At 37.4% G+C, this 20,563-nt stretch overlaps 1 protein-coding gene across 2 annotated transcripts in view; it reads left to right on the forward strand.

The window, feature by feature from the left end:
• Nucleotides 1-20,563, forward strand: part of St3gal3 (ST3 beta-galactoside alpha-2,3-sialyltransferase 3) — a 193,473-nt gene that overhangs the window by 27,081 nt on the left and 145,829 nt on the right. The window lies entirely within an intron of this gene.

Genomic DNA, 20,563 nt, shown 5'->3' on the forward strand with positions numbered 1-20,563 from the left:
TTTAGGCCATCTCACTGTAGCATCATTTTCTGTGCTGTAATATCAGAGGATTGAGTGTCTACTGTCTGTCTGTACAATAGCAGGAGTTTTATATTCATAATCTCATGTGATCCTCATCATTTTTTTAAAACATTTTTTAGTTGTCAGTGGATCTTTTATTTATTTATATGTGGTGCTGAGGATCGAACCCAGGGCCTCACACATGCCAGGCATGTGCTGTACCACTGAGCCACATCCCCAGCCCAGTCCTCATCATTTTTATCAGTTATTAGTACTCTCTCATTTTTTAAAATATTTTTTACATTGTAGATGGACACAATACCTTTATTTTATTTATTTATATATTTTTATGTGGTGCTGAGGATCAAACCCAGTGCCTTACACATGCAAGATGAGTGCACTATCTCTGAGCCACAACCCCAGCTAGTAGTGCACTCATTTTACAGATGTAGAATCTAAGGCTTGGAAGAGTCTCGCTCCATAACCAAAAGTTGGTATGTGTCGGCTGCAGTGGTACATTGCCCATAATGCTGAGGCAGGAGGATCACAAGTTCCAGGGCAGCCTCAGCAACTCAGTAAGACCTTGTCTCATAAGAAAAAATAAAAAGAGCTGGGCATGTAGCTTAGTGATGGAGCACCCCTGGGTTTAATTCCTAGTACCAAAAAAGAAAAAAAAAAGTTTGTATGCCTTTCTTCTGAGGATCTTGGAGGACAATGTCAAGTGTCAAAAATAAATGTCTTTAGCATTACTTCCTCTTCATTTTTATAATATTAATAGAATTAAGATTACCAGTTGGCATTTCTTCATGATGAGGGGGCAGGCTGGAGTTTTTAATTAATAAATTATTAATTCAATAAACAGTTATGTTCATTATGGTTCCTGTACTGTCCTGGGTAAACTGGATATTAAACGAACATAGGCCTTCATGCTGTTAGCCTGTAGCATGAAAAGGAATCAAAGGAACTTGTGTTAAGTTCCAAAGGAGAAATCTGTGTGCATTGCTGTTGGGGCATAAAATCCCTTCCAGATAGAAAATTCATTGTTTCATTAATTCCAGGGACATTGTTGAGGAATACAAACTACTTTGTTCTTTGCAGCTTGTAGATTCATATAACAAAGTCTTAGTCAGATTACCAAGGTTTGGACCAAATGATTAACTTAGAAGGCTTCAAGTATGAAATTAGTCAGATTATCAACCTGTCTTTAAAAGTACTATAGCTGGTACAGTGGCATACACCTATAATACCAGCAACTGGGGAGGCTGAGGCAGGATGATCTCAAGTTCAAGGCTAGCCTCAGCAGCTTAGAGAGGTCCTAAGCAACATAGCGAGGCCTGTCTCATAATGAAAATAAAAGGGCTCGGGATGTGCTCAATGATTAAGCACCCCTGGGCTCAGTCCCCAGCACCAAAAAAATACATATATAAATAAAAGTACTGTAGACTTCTCTATAATATAATAGAGAATACATACATACATACACAAAGATGAATTTTATATTATATATTCTAAAATTAATAAACAAGTCAACATAGTCTTTAGGGTTAGAAAGAGGTATGCTTCAGTTTCTTCCTCTCCAAAGTGAAGATAAAATAATTCTTTTTGCCCTGATGCTGTATTCAGGTCACTTCCTTGGATAAGAGTTAAGTAGTTGCCTCTTATCAATAGATCTGATTGCAATTTTCCATTTCATAGAAGCTGTGCATATTTTAATTTATTGATTTAAAATTTTATTTCTAATTAATGAATTAAAGTGACTGTTTCAAAGAATTTATTTCCTATGTTGTGGGATCTTTAAAAATTCATGCCACAGCATTTATAGCAACTCCCTTTGTGTTTGTGTCCATTTTTATAAAAGATCATAGCCAGAGAGATTATAAACTATGCATTATTGATCTGATTGGGTGAATACCATCTGGCAAGTAAGTTGAAAGTTGGATCTGCTATTAGGAGAAGGACAGGTAGGACTGACCTTAATAGACATAGGACATTATATTAATTAATTCTTAGTTTTCCCTCTTACAAATGAAAAAGAGGCTGTTATTTCTGGCCTATAAGAGGCACTCTGCTTTGTATGGTAATGGAGTAGCTCATGTCAAAACTAGCTCTCCCTCTATAAAAAGCTATACAACAGGACAAAATAAATGAAGCAACTGTGTCAAGCAGTGAACAGTAGGCAGCAGAAAATTTCAATCTCTAAAGAGAAGGAAAACCAACGAGGCAAATCCCACAGATATGCAGCTTTCTGGGCCCAATTTCCTACCTGTTCAGAGAGTGAAGTTTGAACAGGTTGTAGTGGTTTCCACTGAGCTGACGAAGAAAAGACAGCTGAAGCAGTGGGAATCTGGGATGGACCATCTGAGAGGGCATCATAAGTCTGTGGGGGGAGTTCCTGAGAGTCTGAGCTATGTATTACACAGGGCAAAACCAAGTGAGGCTTTCTATACAGATAGTGGCTGCTACAGGATGAGATTAGAAAAGGATGCTAAAGGAATATCAGTGCTAGAAGGGAAGCATTGCCAGGGACATTTAAGTTCTAGCCCTATTCTACCAGTGTTTAACCTGGCCATCCAGCTGAGACACTGGAAAGACCATGTAACCCAGAGTCTGGTTCTTAATAAAAAGTTACCAAGACATGCAAAGAAATAAACATGATCCATATGCAAGGAAAAATATAAAAAGAACAACCCTATAGATAAGGTGACCCCCCAGTGTTGTTGTAGACAAAAAAGCAATTATGAATATACTTGAAGAATTAAAGGAAAATAGAGTGAATAATAAATAGTTTCAGAAATTGAATCTATAGAAAAGAACCAAATGCAGATTCTAGAACTGAAAAGTTTACAGAAAAAAAAAGATTATAGTAAATGAAATTCAAATTTACTCAACAGCAGATTGGAACTAATGGAAGTCAGTGAACTTAAAGAGAACAATAGAAATTTTCTAACTTGAACCACAGGGAGAGAGGGGGAGAGCAGAGCCTCAAGGATCTGTGGGATGATATTAAATGGTCTATGTATGACAACTGGGTAGGGGAAAAAAAGAATAGTGACTGAAAATTTTCTGAATTGATGAAGAACATTGATTTAGAGATTCAAGAACCTAATTTATATATTAAGTGAACCCTAATATTGATAACTATTGGGTAAGGAAATCTAGGTACATCACAGTTAAACTTCTGAAATATAGAAAGAGAAAATTTTGAAAGCAGAGAAAACAAAATATTAACTGAGTGTGGTGGCCTACATCTGTAATCAGCTGGGGAGGCTTTAATAGGAGGATCACAAACTCAAGGTCAGCCTCAGCAACTTAGCTTGGCCCTGTCTTAAAATAAAAAATCTAAAGGACAAAATATTTCATACATATAGCTCAGTAATAAAGCACCCCAGATTCAATCCCTGGTACCCGCCCCCAAAGAAAAAGGAAGGAAAAAAAAAAAAGGAGACAGTGTATAAGGGTAAAAGTTGTCGCTGCGGTCGGGGGCTGGGGTTGTGGCTTAGTGGTAGAGTGCATGTCTAGCATGTACGAGGCCCTGTGTTCGATTCTCAGCACTGCATAAAAATAAAACAATAAATGTCCATCAGCAACTAAAAAACGTTTTTTAAAAAATAGAGGTCAGAAGACAATGAAAGATTTTTAAAAGTATTAAAAAAAAAAACCCAAAATGTGTCATTCATAAAATGAAAATATCCTTTAAAAGTGAAGATAAAATAAGATATTTTCAAATCAACAAAAGTTAAAAAAACATGTTGCCAACAGGACTGTTTTACAGCAAATGCTAAAGAATTTCGTTCAGGCCAAGGGAAAGTGATACCAGAGAGGGTACACAGGAAGAATGAAGATCTCTGGGAATGGAAAATATAAAAAAATACTTTCTTATAATTTGCTTGAAAGACAAAAATAACCTTGTGAAGTTAGGGTTTCATTTTTTATTGTTTTTCTTTTTAGATGTAGATGGAACTAATACCTTTCTTTTTTATTTATTTAATTTTATGTGTTACTGAGGATCGGACCCAGTAACTCACACATGCTAGACAAGCACTCTACCACTGAGCTGCAACCCCAGCCCCTAAAATTAGGTTTAGTTTTGACGGGGGTACTGGGGATTGAACTCTGGGGCACTCAACCACTGAGCCACATCCCCAGCCCTACTTTTTGTATTTTATTTAGAAACAGGGTCTCACTGAGTTGCCTAGCTCCTTGATTTTGCTGAGGCTGGCTTTGAACTCTTGATCCTCCTGCCTCAGCCTCCCAAGCTGCTGGGATTACAGGCGTGTGCCCCAGGGCCAGGCTAAAGTTAGGTTTTGAGCATACATAGACATTAAGAAATTAAAGGGCTGGACACAGTGTACACTTGTAATTCCAGAGACTTGGGAGGCTGAGGCAGAAGGATCACAAATTCAAGAGCAGCCTCAGCAACTTAGTGAGACCCTGTCTCAAAATAAAAAATTATAAAGAGCTGAGGCTGTGTCTTGGGTTGATAAGCACCCCTGGGTTCACTTCCCAGTACCAAAAACCAAAAATAATAAAAAAGTATTAAAGGAAACTACAGTGAACATTAAGTAGTCTTAGCAGAGAAAGAGACTCACAAGACACACAAGGATGGGGATGGGCAAATGAACTTTTGCTGTTGTAAGATTGTTACATTTGTGCAAAAGGCAGTAAATGGGAAGTATAAGTGTTGTGTATAAAGTGAGAAGAGGGAAGGGTGATATAAGAAGTATGAAAAGGCATTATATTAACTGTAATAGGCTCTGGTAAGTTAAGGGTGAATATTGTTAGCCCTAGAGCAACTACTACAACAACTTAACAAAAAGAGAGATATCTGAGAAGCCAGCAGAAAACATTAGAAACAGTTAACCTGAAAGAAAGGAATTTTTATTTTATTTTATTTTTTACAGTACTGGGAATTGAATCCAGGGATGTTCTACCACTGAGCTACATTCTCAGCCCTATTGATTTTTTAAATTTACACACAGGGTCTTGCCAAGTTGTTGAGGCTGACCTTGAATTTACAATCCTGCCTCAGCCTCCTGAGTTGCTAGGACCATAGGGGTGTGCCATCATGCATGGCTAGAAGAAAGGAAATTTTGATATATGCTACAACATCAATGAACCTTGAAGACATTAGTTCAAGAGAATATGACGGGGATAGTAGAGGATAGGAAAGGTAGCAGAATACAACAGTCACTAGTATGGCAATATATAAAAACTTAGATGTGTAACCGATGTGATTCTGCAATCTGTATACAGGGTAAAAATGGGAGTTCATAACCCACTTGAATCAAATGTATGAAATATGATATGTCAAGAGCTTTGTAATGTTTTGAACAACCAATAAAACAAACAAACAAAAAACAATAATGTGGCTATGGTATTAATGACCTAATGTAACCTATTGTTATAAATAAACATGGCCGCTTGAACAAAAAAAAAAAAAGAGAGAGAGAATATGACAGCTGGGCGTGGTGGTGCATGCCTGTAATCCCAGCTGCTCGGGAGGCTAAGGCAGGAGGATGGTGAGTTCAAAGCCAGCCTCATCAAAAGGGAGACGCTAAGCAACTTAGTGAGATCCTGTGTCTAAATAAAATAAAAAATATGTCTGGAGATGTGGCTGAGTGGTCAAGTGCCCCTGAGTTCAATCCCCAGTCCCCCCTCCCCACCAAAAAAAGAATAAGCCAGTCACAAAAGGACAAATATTATATTACTCCGTTTACATGAGGTGCCTAGAGTATTCAAATTCATAGAGAAGTAGAATGGTGGTTGCCAGGAGCTGGGAACAAAGGGGAGTGGAGAGTTGGTGTTATTGGGTATGGAATTTCACGTTTGCAAGACGAAATGACTTCTAAGATAGATGATGGTGATAAATGCATAGTGTTGGTGTGGATGTATTTAATGCTGCAGAATTGTACGTTTAAGAATGATTAAAATGTTAAATTTTATATCACTTATATTTTACCACAATAACAAAATGTTTTAAAAAAGAATAGGCAAGGCTGGGCATGATGGCACACGCCTGTAATCCTAATAACTCCAGGAGACTGAGGCAGGAGGATCTTCTCAGGTTCCAGGCCAGTCTGGGCAACTTAGCAAGACCCTGTCTCAAAAAGTAAAGGCTGGAGCTGTAACTCAGTGACAGAGCGCTTGCCTAGCATGTATGAGGTACGCGGTTCCATCATTAGCACCACATAAAAATAAACAAAGTCATGCTGTCCATCTACAACTGCCAAAAAAATAAATAAAATAAAAGGACTGGGGATGTAGCTCAATGGTAGAGTACTCCTGTACTAGTACTCTAGTACTACCAAAAATAAAAATAAATAATTAATTTTAAAAAATAATAATCAAGGATATAAGAGAATACACAGTTTATCAGTATTAGGAAGATAAGTGGAGATATTACTATAAATTCTACCTGCATTAAAAGGGCAGTAGGGGAGCTAGGCATGGTGGTGAACACCTATAATCCTAGTGACTTGAGAGGATAAGACAGGAGGATTGCAAGTTCCAGGCAGCCTGGCAATTTAGTGAGACCCTATTTAAAAAAAGGCGGGGTGGGCGGTGCTGGGGATATAGTTTAGTGGTAGAGCCTCGCTGAGTTCAATCCCAGGTACCATAGAAAGGGGGCAATAGAGGAATATTGTGACCAATTTTATGTTTAAAAAATTGACAATTTGGATGTAAAAGACAAAATCCTCAGAAAACACAGCTAACTGAAAACTGAATCAAGAAGAAATTGAAGTCTGAATACCCTATAACATACTAAAGAACTTGAGTTCATAATCAGAAAGCTTCAAACTTAGATGATTTCACTGATGAGTTCTATATACATTTATTTAATGTCTTCACTTTTTAGTGAAGTAATAGGGATATAGTATCTCTCTACAAGCAAATGTAAGGGGATTATGTATAAATTTGCTTGAAGAGACTATTCATATTTGAACAGAAATTCACAAATGCCTAGAGGTCTTGTATTGTAAAATTATGTCAGAATCTTACTGATATAAATATGCATCAGTACTAATTATAGAGTTAATAACTAAATCATCCACAGCAAACTGAACTAATGGTTAAGCTAGCTTAAATTTATAATTTAAAATCCAGAATTACAGTGATTGCACACTATGTCCAAGACAGCCGTGGTGAAGCACTGCTAACAGAGTGCATTTCAGAGAATCATAGGGATTCTGTGTGGCTTTGGGCATGCGTGAATAGTGATATAGTTGGACATTGCATGCTATGCAGTCTTCTTAATGCAATAGTGACTTAGAATTCACACAAGTAAAATGCTAATTTGGTTTTACTTCTACCACATTTCTTGTAATTTAGTAATTTATTTTACAGGTTTGTAATAAGTAGGCGAGGTCTAATTATAAACACAAATAAATTTGTGGAATTCCATAAGTTACAAAGAATGGACTTGCATTTTTGGATGAGTTTGCAGACTATTAGAAAAACCCATCAGTAGGCCATGGACCATACTCTGAGAAACAGTATTGTTCTGAGCAGATGTGTCTTGGGGGAGGGATGCAGAGAGCTCTCTGTTGGCTGTCTTTTGCTGTCTACTGTTTTGCCACCTTGCTGATCTCAGGGTCTGAACTTCATTTTAAGCAGTCTCTTCTCAACTGCTACCTTTATCAATATCTTTTTCCTATTGCTTGATGAAAGTTCTCCCTGCTTCGAATGAGCTCTTCTTTCTGTAAGGATTCCCCTAGCTGGGCCTCTGGTAACCCAGGTCTTCATATCACAGAATTCATATGCTCCCTGAGAGCTAGGAGAGCTGCTGCTAAGTGTGGGGCTGCTCACGCATAGCCTCTTGCTGTACCTGGAAGCCCTGCATCCCTTCCACCTAAACCCTGCTCCTGGCACGGTTAACCCTTAGGATCCATGTTATCTTTCATCTCTTTCCAGTCCAGACACCTTCAGAGAATGACAATTCATTAGAGAAATCTGGACCCATATATACATTCAATTGATTTCTCTCTTTAAAGAGGAGAGGGACTTACCTTCTTAGCTATTAAAATATTCTTAATGCCACACTGTGAAAACCAGTAGTGGTGATGCTAGGACAGGGGAAAAAAAAAAAAGAAGTTTTAAAAATAGAGTACTCAGTCATAAAACCCATGTACTTAGGAATTTACCAGAGCGTGAGGTAAGTACCCCAAATCAAAGGAGAAAGGGCATCCTGTGTTATAGATGATTCAGACAGAACCCATCCACACCAACTCTAATAAGTACAAAGGTGGACTTTAGATGGATTAAGGATTTAAAGGAAAATGGCAAAATCAGAAAGTAGTAAAGAAGAATAAAAAATTATCATTGTGATTTAGGTGTCTAAGGGAGGGACTAAACAAAACCTTAAATGCAAAAACCATATGCAAAAATTGATGAATTGGGGCTGGGGATGTGGCTCAAGTGGTAGCGCGCTTGCCTGGCATGCGTGCGGCCCAGGTTCAATCCTCAGCACCACATACAAACAAAGATGTTGTGTCCGCTGATAACTAAAAAATAAATATTAAAATTCTCTCTCTCTCTCTCTCCCCCTCTCCCCCCCCTCCCCCCCCCTCTCTCCCCCTCCCTCCTCCCTCCCTCCCTCCCTCCCTCTCTCAAAAAAAAATTGATGAATTTATTTTAAACAAATTCAAGGATTTTGTGCTGATAATATAGACAATATACAGAGAATATACCAGGAGAAGAAAAATTCAAGTATTTAAAATTCACAAGGGTTGGTGTCTAGAATGAACAAGGGACTTCTGTAGTCAGGAAGAAAAAGGCAGCAATCTCAGTAGAAAATGGGCAATTTACAGAATTCAGAAATACATAAGGCTAAGCATATTAAGAGATAACCAAACTCTTGGACTGTAGGAAATATCCACATTAGAACAAAATTGTCACGTTCCTCGTAAAACACTCAAGGTCACTCCAGGGGAACAGGGCTGCATGAATAACCACACAAGAGACAGAGATACCTTTTTCTTTGGCGGCTGTGGTGGCTCCTTTGACCTTAGGGGTCCATGAAAAGAGAGAAAGAGAGCCCCTTGCTGAACCCTTTTATTGAGGAGAAGCCATTCAAATGAGGCAAGGGGTCAGGTTTCAGGGGGTTGAGTCTAGCTTCCTGATGTCTGCTGTCAGCAGGTAGACTGACATCTAGGAAGGCTACACCCAAAGGCAGACCAAGAGAAGGGGACACACAAAGGGCGTTTCCATGGAACTGTCTATCCCAAACAGGGCAAAGGAATAGATAAATGTAGCTCAATCGATGGGGCGAAACACCTACGTCTGAAGATGCGTCCTCAAACTTCTGGGACTGGGGCAATGTCCAGGTCACTACAAAATGTAGTGATGGTCAAAAGCCTCTCTGCTCTAGGACAGAAGACGTGACTCATTCTGAATGACTCCCAACACAAAATACCATTTTGTACCTTTTATATTGACAAAAATTAGTAAGATGGATAATGTCACATATTGGCAGGAAGGTGAAAATATTGTAATCTGTGTCCTTTGCTGTTGGGAAAATAATCTGGTATAGCTATTTTGGAGAGCCATCTAATGATAATTAAAGGCCAAGTATATGCATATGCTTCTCCTAGCAAATCTCCTTTGTTAAAATATTTTCTACATAATTTGTTATAGATATGCATTATTTGTTGACTGAAGGAGTTGGAAATGAATACATTTCCATTCTGGGATGGGGGTTATAGGCAAGAAGTGGGGTGTTATATAGCAATTAAAAGATAAAAAAAAATCCAGACATAAGACAACATGAATGGAACTTAAAACAGCCTGAGTAAAAAAAGGAAACAATAAAACAATTTCATTTCTATGAATTATAAAGAGATATATGATGAGATTCTTAAATAGGATGTAATAAGTGTAAACCTTAAGATTAAAGATTGAGGGCTGGGGATATGGCTCAAGCAGTAGCATGCTCGCCTGGCATGCGCAGGGCGCTGGGTTCGATCCTCAACACCACATATAAATAGAATAAAGATATTGTGTCCACGTAAAACTAAAAAATAAATATTTTTTAAAAAGATTAAAAGTTGGTAAATTAAATTTTGCTCAAGGACTGGGGTTGTGGCTCAGTGGTAGAGTCTTTGCTTAGTATGCGTGAGGCACTGGGTTTGATCCCCAGCACCTCATAAAAATAAAGAAATAAACAAAATAAAGGTATTAAAAAAAAGACACCATGTTTAAAAAAAAAATTACTTTGCCCAAACTAAAATTTTCTACTTTTCGAAGATACTTCTAAGAAAAAGATAAGTCACAGAATGAAAAAATTCATATTTATACATATTTATTTTAGAATATTCAGTAGTTGTATGTATTTGTATAATACATATAAATTTTTTAAATTTATATGTATTATACAAATACATATAACTGTTTAGTAAAAGATTTGAAGATAATAATAAGCAAATAGTAAGCAAACAGTCTAAGATTTGAAGAGACACTTTACAAAAGAGGATATAAGAATGACTCATAAAAACACGAAAATATTCTCTATTAGTCATCAGGGAAATACAAAACCACAGTAACATTAGATATTGATCAGAATGGTTGAAGTTTAAAGAAACATGATAACAAATTGTTAGCAAGGAGGTGCAGGCCACAGAACTCTTACGTATTGCTGTTGCAAATGTAAAACGTATAACCACTTTGGAAACCAGTTTGGCAGTTTCTTAGAAAGAAAAACATATACTTGCCAAATGACACAAGTCATTCCATTGTTAAGAATTTGTGAAGAAAAATGTAAACATATGTTCACATAAAGACCTGTACCTGAATTCTGATAACAGTTCTATTCCTAATGTGCCCAAACTGGAAAATAGCACAGTTGCCATGCAACAGATGAATGGACAAACAGATGCGGTGTGTCCACACAACGGGTACTATATGGCAGTGAAAAGGAACAAACTTGATATAGGCAACACAGCAACATAGTGTTGAATATCAAATTCATTATTCTGAGCAAAAGACCCCAGATAGAAAAGAACACATATTGTATGGTTCCATTTGTATAACATGGAAACTTATCGTTAATAATTTAAAAGCAGATCAGTAGTTGCCTGGGGTGAAGAGTGAAGAGGGAGGAAGGGATTGCATAGTTATGTGATTAATACATGCATTAAAAGAAGATGAACTGTACACACATGTCCATTAGACACAATAGAATGATTGCCTTTGAAAGAGAAGGGAATAAAGAGGGGAAATAAAAATGATGACTTGATTTACATTATTTTCTGGAGGGTTCCTTACAACCCAAAATGGTTGATTGGATAATTGTTTCTGTATACCTATTCATTGTGTGATAATTAGGAGGATGACCCATCTAAGCACAAGGAAGAAGGCCCTCAGGAAGCAGAAAGGCCAACATGTACACTAATCCCCACAAAACATTGCCATGAGAAAGGAGAGAATGTTGAAATAGGTGTACCATGTTCATAGGTTAGAAGACATGTTATTGTTAAGATATTGAATCTCCCCAATTAAAAAAAAATAATCGACATATTCTCAGTCAAAAGAAGGCTTGGGGTCTCTCTCTCTCTTTCTTTCAAAGTTGACAATCGATTTTATTTATTTATTTGTTTGTTTGTTATAGTTGGGCACAATATCCTTATTTTATTTATTTATTTTTATGTGGTGCTGAGGATCAAACCCCACACATGCTAGGCGAGTGCTCTACCACTGAGCCCCAGCCCCAGCCCATGATTTTTAAATTTCTATGGAAATACAGACAATCTAGAGTGGTTAGAACCATTTTGAAAAAGAACCAAGTTGAGGTGTTTACATTGCCTGCTTTTAAAATTTACTATGAAGTTATATAGTAACCAAGTTGTGCTGGTGTAAAATTAGACATGAAGATCAATGGATTAGAAAATAGAATTCGGAAATGGACCCACACATGTATGGCCAATTGATCTGTGTGTGGAGGGGTACTAGGATTGAATCATGGCTGCTTTCCCACTGAATTACATTCCCAGCCCTTTTTTATAAATTTGAGGTAGTGTCTCATTAAATTGCTGAGGTTGGCCTCAAACTTGTTATCCTCCTGCCTGAGCCTCCCAGGTTAACTGGGATTACATGTACACCTGCTGTTATTTAAGTGAGAAGAGAGAATTTCTGTGATGTGGGAGGGGGCCAAGTAGCAGAAAAATCCCACCAATTGACTTTTGACAAATACACGAGAAATCAATCCAAAGGAGGAGATAGTGTAATCTGTTCAATTTGCACACAGAAAAAGAATGAACTTTGTCTCTTATTACTCACCATATACAAAATTAAGTTGGAATGGACCATATACCTATTTATTTTTTACAATACCTTTATTTCACTGATTTACTTTTATGTGGTGCTGAGGATCGAACCCAGGTCTCACACGTGTGAGGCGAGCACTCTACCACTGAGCCACAACCCCAGCCCTTGGTAACAATTTTTTAAAGAAGACATTAAAAGCCTTCATCAAAGGCTTCATCAAAAGTAAAAATGTTACTTCACCAAAAATGACTTCATCAAAAGTGAAAACTTAGCTGAGTGTGGTGGCTACTCAGGAGCAACTTAGCTTTGGACAACTTAGTGAGACCCTGTCTCAAAAAAAAATTTTTTTTTTTTTTAAATAAGGGGGCTGGTGCTCAATGGCATAGTGCTTGCCTAGCATTTGTGAAGCCCTGGGTCCAGTTCTCAGTAACACCATCATCAACAACAATAACAGAAGTAAAACCTAGGTTTTCAAAACAATACTGTTACAAAAATTAAGGTGTTGGGGTTGTGGCTCCGTGGTAGAGTGCTCACCTAGCATGCCCAAGGCACTGGGTTTGATCCTCAGCACTACATAAATGTAAATTAAAGATATTATATCCACCTAAAACTTAAAAATAAATATTTAAGAAAAATTAAAGGCAATTCTCCCACAGGGAGAAAATGTGCAAAACATATGCAACAGAAGACTTGTATTTTGAATATACAAAGAACTCTTAAAACTTATAATAAGAAGACAAAACAACAACAAAAACAGTTAAAAATGGGCAAAGAGCTGGGCATTGTGGCACATGCCTGTAATCCCAGCAGCTCGGAAGGCTGAGGCAGGAGGATTGAGAGTTCAAACCTAGCCTCAGCAAAAGAGAGGCACTATCAGTGAGACCCTGACTCTGAAATACAAAATAGGGCTGGAGATGTGACTCAGTGGTTCAGTACCTCTGAGTTCAATCCCTGGTCACCCCACTCCTCAAAAAAAAAAAAATGAGGCAAAGAAGGGATGGGAATGTAGCTCAGTGGTAGAACATTTGTTTAGCATGCACGAATGAGGTCCTGGGTTCAGTCCCCAGCACCACACAAAAGGGGGGACAAAGGTATAAATAGCCACTTCATTAAAATAGATATACAGATGGCAAAGAAGCACTTGAAAAGATATTCAGCATAATTAGTAATTAGGAAACAGTGTAAATTAAAATCATAGATGTTACTTTTAACCTTTGAAGGACTAAAATTAAAGAGAGACTATATTAGGTATTGGCAATGATAGAAATCACCTATTATACTTTGCAGTGCTGGTGGGAATGTACATGGTACAACCACTCTGAAAAAGTTTGATAAATTTTTGAAAATTAAACACTTCCCACCATATCTCCAGCCATTCCTCCCTGAGAGAAATGGCATACACAGTGGAATACTTCTCAGGATTAAAGGCAGGAGGGAACAACGGGGCTGGACGGCACATGTTCACTAGCTTCGTTGTTGTGATGGTTTCACAGAGACGTGTGAATATGTCAAAACTGATCAAGTTCTACACATTGTGTAGGAGCAGCTTTCCGTCACCACGTCCTTCTGCCACCATGTCCTTCTGCCACGATGTTCTGCCTCACCTCAGTCCAAAGCCATGGAACCAGCTGATTATGGACTAAAACCTCAGAAAACATGAGCCAAAATAAATCTTTGCTCCTGTCAGTTGTTTTTCTCAGGTATTTGTCATAACAATGAAAAGCTAACACATATGTTAATTATAACTCAGTAATGCTTCTAAAAAATAGCCAGAGACAAAAAGATTACAATCAAAGGAACAAAAGTTCAGCTGACAGTTGGCTTCTCAAGAGCAGCAATAAAAGCCAGAAGATGGTGAACTGTTTATCATTTTTAAAGAAAACAACTGTCAACCTAGAGTCTCTGTATGCCATGAAACCATCTTTCAAGAATGAGACAAACACTGAAGAAAATTTACTACGAGTAAAGTTTAAACTTCCAGAAAGGAGATCAGGAAGGAGTGATAAGTAAAGAAAATGGTAAACATGTGGGAAACCCGAATAAACATTGGCTATGTACCCCTCTCAAAAGACCGTATGCCCAGTCAGCATTTGGCTTTGCTAAATGCAAAGGAATGAACTAAACTACTGGTTAGTGGTATAATTTAAGTTGAGAAAGGGTGTTAAGAGTTAAAGCATTTTTCTTGTATTATTTAGCAATATGATTAGATATGTTGATAAACTTGGACTTTTTTGTGAGGGGGGGGCGCAGTACTAGTTATTGAACCCAGGGACACTTAACCCCTGAACCACATCCCCACCCCATTTAATTTTTTGTTTTGAGACAGGGTCTTGATAAGTTGCTTAGGGCCTTGCTAAGTTGCTGAGGCTGGCTTTGAACTTGTTTGTAGTCCTCACGCCTCAGCCTCCTAAACTTGGAATTATAGATATGTGCCATTGCACCCAGCACACTTGGTCTTTCTCAAGTTAAACATGTAGGTGAGATCTCTAGGCTAACTACTACAAGTAAAGAAAGTGTATAAAGTATGTAATTTAGAAACTAGGGCTGGGGTTTAGCTTAGTGGCAAAGCACTTGCCTAATAGGCAGGAGGCCCTGGGTTTAATCCCTAATACCTCAAAAAGAAAAAAAAAAAAGAAGAAGAAGAAAAATATAACTAGGGAAAAAAGAAAATAATGTTGAAGGAAGAAGCCAGTATTTAACACCGGAACTAAAAGCTAAATGTGTCTGTAGTTTGCACCCTGAGAGACACAGTTTCTTCAAACACAGTAAAGAGCTATCTTTTATAGAATAGTCATTCTTAAAGTTGGGTCAAAGGTATTTTCATATTAATAAAAATATGGTAATTGGGACTAGGATTGTGGCTCAGCAATAGAGCACTCACCTAGCATGAGCAAGGCCCTGGGTTCTATCCTCAGCATCACATAAAAAAATACATAAGTTAAAGAAAAAAAAAAAAAGATGCCAATTGCCTGTGGCACTGTGTCAACATCTGCACTGATACTACAATAGTGAATACGACTTATCACACCGTAGCATGAATCTAGCAGGGGAACCAAACTGTGCACTCCTTGTCTTTGTATGTGTAACTGCCACACAGTTTTTTTTTAATATTTATTTTTTAGCTGTAGTTGGACGCAATACCTTTATTTATTTTTTATTTATATGTGGTGCTGAGGATCGAACCCAGGGCCTCACATGTGCTAGGCGAGTGCTCTACCGCTGAGCCACAACCCCAGCCCAGTTTGTTTTTTTTTTAAGCCAGTTTTACTTAAGAGTGTTATTGATGAACTAGGTTTAATTTCATTTGATCTTGACTTATTTTTTAAATTCATTTGTTATAATTAGTTATACATGACAGTAGAATACATTTAACTTTGATATACATAGATGGGATATAATTTCTCATTTTTCTGAGTGTACCTGTTGCAGAATCATATTGCTTATGCAGTCACATATATACATACAGTAATAATGTCTGTTTCATTCTACCATCTTTCCTATCCCCACATCCCCTCCCCTTCCCTCTACATAATCTAAGGTAACACTATTCATCCCTAGTGCCCCCTGCCTTATTGTGAATTAGCATCCGTATATTAGAGAAAAAATTCGGCTTTTGGTTTTTGGGATTGGTTTATTTGCTTAGCATGGTATTCTCCAACTCCAACTATTTGCTGGCAAATGCCATAATTTTACTCTTCTTTAAAGCTGAGTAATATTCCATTGAGTATATATACCACATTTTCTTTATCCATTCATCTATTGAGAGACACCTAGGTTGGTTCCATAATCTAGCTGTTGTGAATTGAGCTGCTATAAACATTGATGTGGCTGCATCAGTAGTATGCTGATTTTAAGTCTTTTGGGTATAAGTCAAGGAGTGGGATAGCTGGGTCAAATGGTAGCTTCATTCCCAATTTTCTGAGGATAGATCTTGACTTTTGAGTATGATAATTTTACTCCAGTGTGATGTAAAAGAAAGTATGCATAAAGCACTTCTACTGTGCACTGAAAATTTATTGTTGTCTCAAGGAAAAGTACTTGTGTCATAAACTGCTGCTGAGCTAGCTACTCTTCTGAAAACATCATTTTTTTACTCGAAAAAATGATTGATAGGTAAACTATGCTAGGCTCAGGTATTTGGCAGACCTTTTCTCACATATGAAGTGAGCCTGCCTTTTCAAAGGAAAGCCGCAGTGATAAAACTCAAGCTTTCAAGTAAAAATTAGAATTCTGAAAAACTTGTATCTGCTGCCATGAGCTCGCAGCCTCAATGTTTAAACACTTTCCTGATAAGATGGGCAGTGGTATTAACAAGAATGATGTTTTGGTATTGTATAATGTAGAACTTAGGAAGACATGCGTAGCTCAGTGAACCAGTGATGCCCAAATGGCTATGATGCTATGAAGTCAGACATGGATAAAAGATCTGTTTAAAGGGTAAGGTTGATTGATGGATTTTAATGTTATAGGGTCTGAAAATGTTTATTGTTGTGGTTCCAGATTCCATGATGTGACTTCTAGGAAATGATCACTTTTTGTGGTAACAAAGTTTTATAATTCATTAGAGGAATACCCACGATCATTTGAAAAAGTTATTACAGTATTCCTCTCTTTTCTATTTATCTGTAAAAGGCCATATTTTTAAAAATATATTTTATTTAAAACAATAGTTGTGGGTTTTTTGGCACTGGGATTGAACCCAGGGGCACTCACTGAGCCTCATCCTTACATCCTCTGCTCTTTTTAGTCTTTTTGTTTTGAGACAGGGTCTTGCTAAGTTTCTTAGGGTCTGACTAAGTATCTGAGGCTGGCTTTGAACTTGCAGTCCTTCTGCCTCAGCCTCCTGAGCTGCTGGGATTATAGGCATGCGCCACTGCATCTGGCTAAAACCATTTATAATAAATTGAATGCAGAAATAAGTGAGAACCCAGATTTTTTTAAAGTTGGAAATTAAAGAGATTTGTAAATATGTAAGACAATGCCACTTTTTTCTATTTTTTGTTTTAGAAAATATATTTTTCATAAAATTATGTTTATGGTAATATTTAATGGATTATTAATTTTAAATGAATTATTAAATATTTAAAAAATTTCTTAGTTTTAATTTGCAATATAATAAATGTTAACATAACTATTCACATTCACACATATATACTACTGGGAGTCCTCCGGAAGTTTTGAGACTGTAAAGGGGTCCTGATACTAAAAATTTAAGAACCACTGTTTTCTAGAGTCTTCAAAAAGTGGAAAACTTTTAGAACAAGGAGTGTTTAGGGGTAGGTGACCTTTAGTTGGAGTGAAGCTGTTGTTAATTGGCTAGCTTTCATAATATGGTGTAAAACTGTCATTAATTAATTTGGATGGGTTTAAAATTACGGATAGTTCTTGACTTATGATAGTTCATTTTACCATTGCTTTGATTTTACAATGGTCTGAAAATGTGCCCATCCAATCATTCTGTATTCTCTTTCATTATACAGTAAATTACATGAGATGTTCAATCCTTTATTATTATTATTTTTAGTTGTAGATGGACATAATACCTTTATTTTATTATTTTTTATGTGGTGGTGAGGATTGAACCCAGGGCCTCATGTGTGTTAGGTAAGTGCTCTACCATTGAGCCTAGCCCCAGCTCTCTACACTTTATTATTAAATGGGCTTTGTGATCCATGATTTTGCCCAACCATAGTGGGCAATGTATGCATTCTAAGCATGTTTAATAAGGTAGGCTAGGCTAAGCTGTGGTATATGGTATGTTAGGTAGGTTAGGTGTATTAAATATATTTTCAACTTAACTGTAGATTTATCAGGACATAATATTCCTCTAACTTGAGGACCATCTATACTTTTAGTCATTACTTCTTGCTATAGCAAAAGAACAATCAGAACTAGGGATGTAGCTCCATAGTAGAGCACTTGATGGGCATGTGTGAAGCCATGGGTTTCATCCACAAAACAACAGGGGCAAAAAAAAGAAAGAAAGAAAGAAAGAAAAGGAACAATCAGTATTTTCCTAGGTAGTTAGAAATCTTCTGTTCTCAATAGAAAAGTATGAACATAGGAAAGTTGTGTCTGATTCAATCTACTGTCGTTCTTATTCCCACCACTCCTCCTTTCCCTTCATTCCCCTTTGTCTATTCCAGTGAACTTCTCCATGCCCCCAACATTGCATAATTTTAAAAACCAGGTTAAACATCTATTTTCTTTATCATTTCTTTCTTTTCTTTTTTGGTGTCAGGGATTGAACCCTGGGTGCTTAACCTCTGAGCCACATTCCCCCATCCATTTTACTTTTTATTTCATGACAGGGTTTCACTAAGTTGCTTAGAGCCTTGCTAAATTGCTGAGGTTGGCTTCAAACCTGTGATCCTCCTGCCTCAGCCTCCTGAGTCTCTGGGATTATAGGTACGTGCCACTATACCCATCTTATTTCTTTATAGTAAAAACTTTCAAAATCTTTTTTTTTCTAGCTTCTAGAAACATACAGTTGTTGTCTGTAGTTGTCCCACCATATAAAAGCATACCAGAACTTCTTGCTTTCAGCTAATTATAACTTAGTAACCATTGATCAACCTTTTCTCCTCTGTCCCTCAATGCTAGTCTCCCAGCCTCTGGTAACTACCATTCTATTTTCACTCTCTATAAGATTGACTGTTTTAGATTCCAGATGAGTGAGGTTGTGCAGTACTTGTCTTTCTGTGCCTGGCTTATTTCACTTAACATAATGATTTCCAGTTCTACCCATGTTGTTGCAAAGAACAAGATTTCATTCTTCTGGATAAATAGTATTGCACTATATATGTACCCCTCCCTTTTTTTTTTTAATCCTTGTGTCACTTAATCAGCCTTTAGATTATTTCTGTTTCTTGCCTTCTGTGAATTGTGCTGTAGTGAACATGAGAGTGAGTGCAGATACCTCTTCCGTGTACAGATTTCCTTTCCTTTGGCTATATACCCAGGAGTGGGATTGCCAGGTCATATGGTGGTTCTAGTTTAGATTTTTTGAGAAGTTGCTGTACAGTTTTCCATAGTGTCTGTACTAATTTACGTTCCCACCAAACAGTAAGTTAACATTTTCTCTACTCCTTGCCAGCGCTTGTTCTCTTGTTTTAATAATATCCATTCTTCCTCAAGTGAGGTAACATCTTCATTGTAGTTTGATTTGCATTTCCCTGATGATTAGTGATATCACACATCTTTTCATACACCTGTACCTGTTTGCAGTTGGTAAAATAATGTAGCCAAGAAAGAGATGGGGGAAGAAGGGGAGGGGCATGGGAAGGAACAAAGGGAAAAAAAAAAAAATGGCCAGCAGCAAAGTGTTTTGTTGAATCTGTGGAATGGGGTTCATTATACCATTTTCTCTACTTTTGTGTAGTTAGTTTAAAAGTTTCATTAATGGGTTGGGGTTGTGGCTCAGTGGTAGAGTGCTTGCCTAGCATGTGTGAGGCACTGGGTTCAATCCTCAGCATCACATATAAATAAATAAATATAAAGTTCTATCAACAACTAAAATATAAAATTAAATTTTAAAAAGTTTCATTAAAAAATATCAAGCTAGGGAGCAGGATGTGCAGCTTCTGAGTGGGAACCTTGGTCGCTCTAGCAATGAGAATGAATTAAAAATGGGTGATGTTGAGAAAGGCAAGAAGGTGTTTAAGCAGCGTGCCCAGTGCCACAGTGTGGGAAAGAGGGGCAGCACGAGATGGGCCAGATCTCCATGGACTATCAGGAGGACAGGTCAGCCTGCTGGATGCTCTTAGACACCAGCAAGAACAAAGGCTCCACCTGGGGGGAGGACACACTGATGGGGCATCTGGAGAATCCCAGAAGTCCATCCCTGGAACAGAGGCAGTGTTCGCTGGCCACAGGAAGAAGGAGAAGGAGCACACTTAACGGTTACTTCAGAAAAGTTACTAAGGAGAAATAGCCACAGCCTTATTTACTACAAAACAGAAACGTCTCATGGCTTTTTCTGGGTGCAACATAATTTAATTGATGTCATATACCAGAATTTAGATCACGAATGGCTGACAGGATATTTTTGTTGGATAGTCCTGATTTAAGTGAGATTGGCTTGTAGTTAAATAGATATATTTAAAACAATTTTGATAGTAATCCCAGTTTAGTAAATACTATCACTATTTATAATAGTAAATACTATTAGAATACTATTTATAATAGTAAATACTATTAGAAAGGTTTTCCCTTTCTAAAGATGTTGTTGTACTTGATTAGTAATGTTTAACCTTTCACAAAGATGGTGAATGCCATCTCAAAACTGGTTTTATGTTCTGGTTTC

The sequence above is a fragment of the Marmota flaviventris genome, chromosome 10 (genome assembly GCF_047511675.1).
Source record: "Marmota flaviventris isolate mMarFla1 chromosome 10, mMarFla1.hap1, whole genome shotgun sequence".
Lineage (NCBI taxonomy): Eukaryota > Metazoa > Chordata > Mammalia > Rodentia > Sciuridae > Marmota > Marmota flaviventris.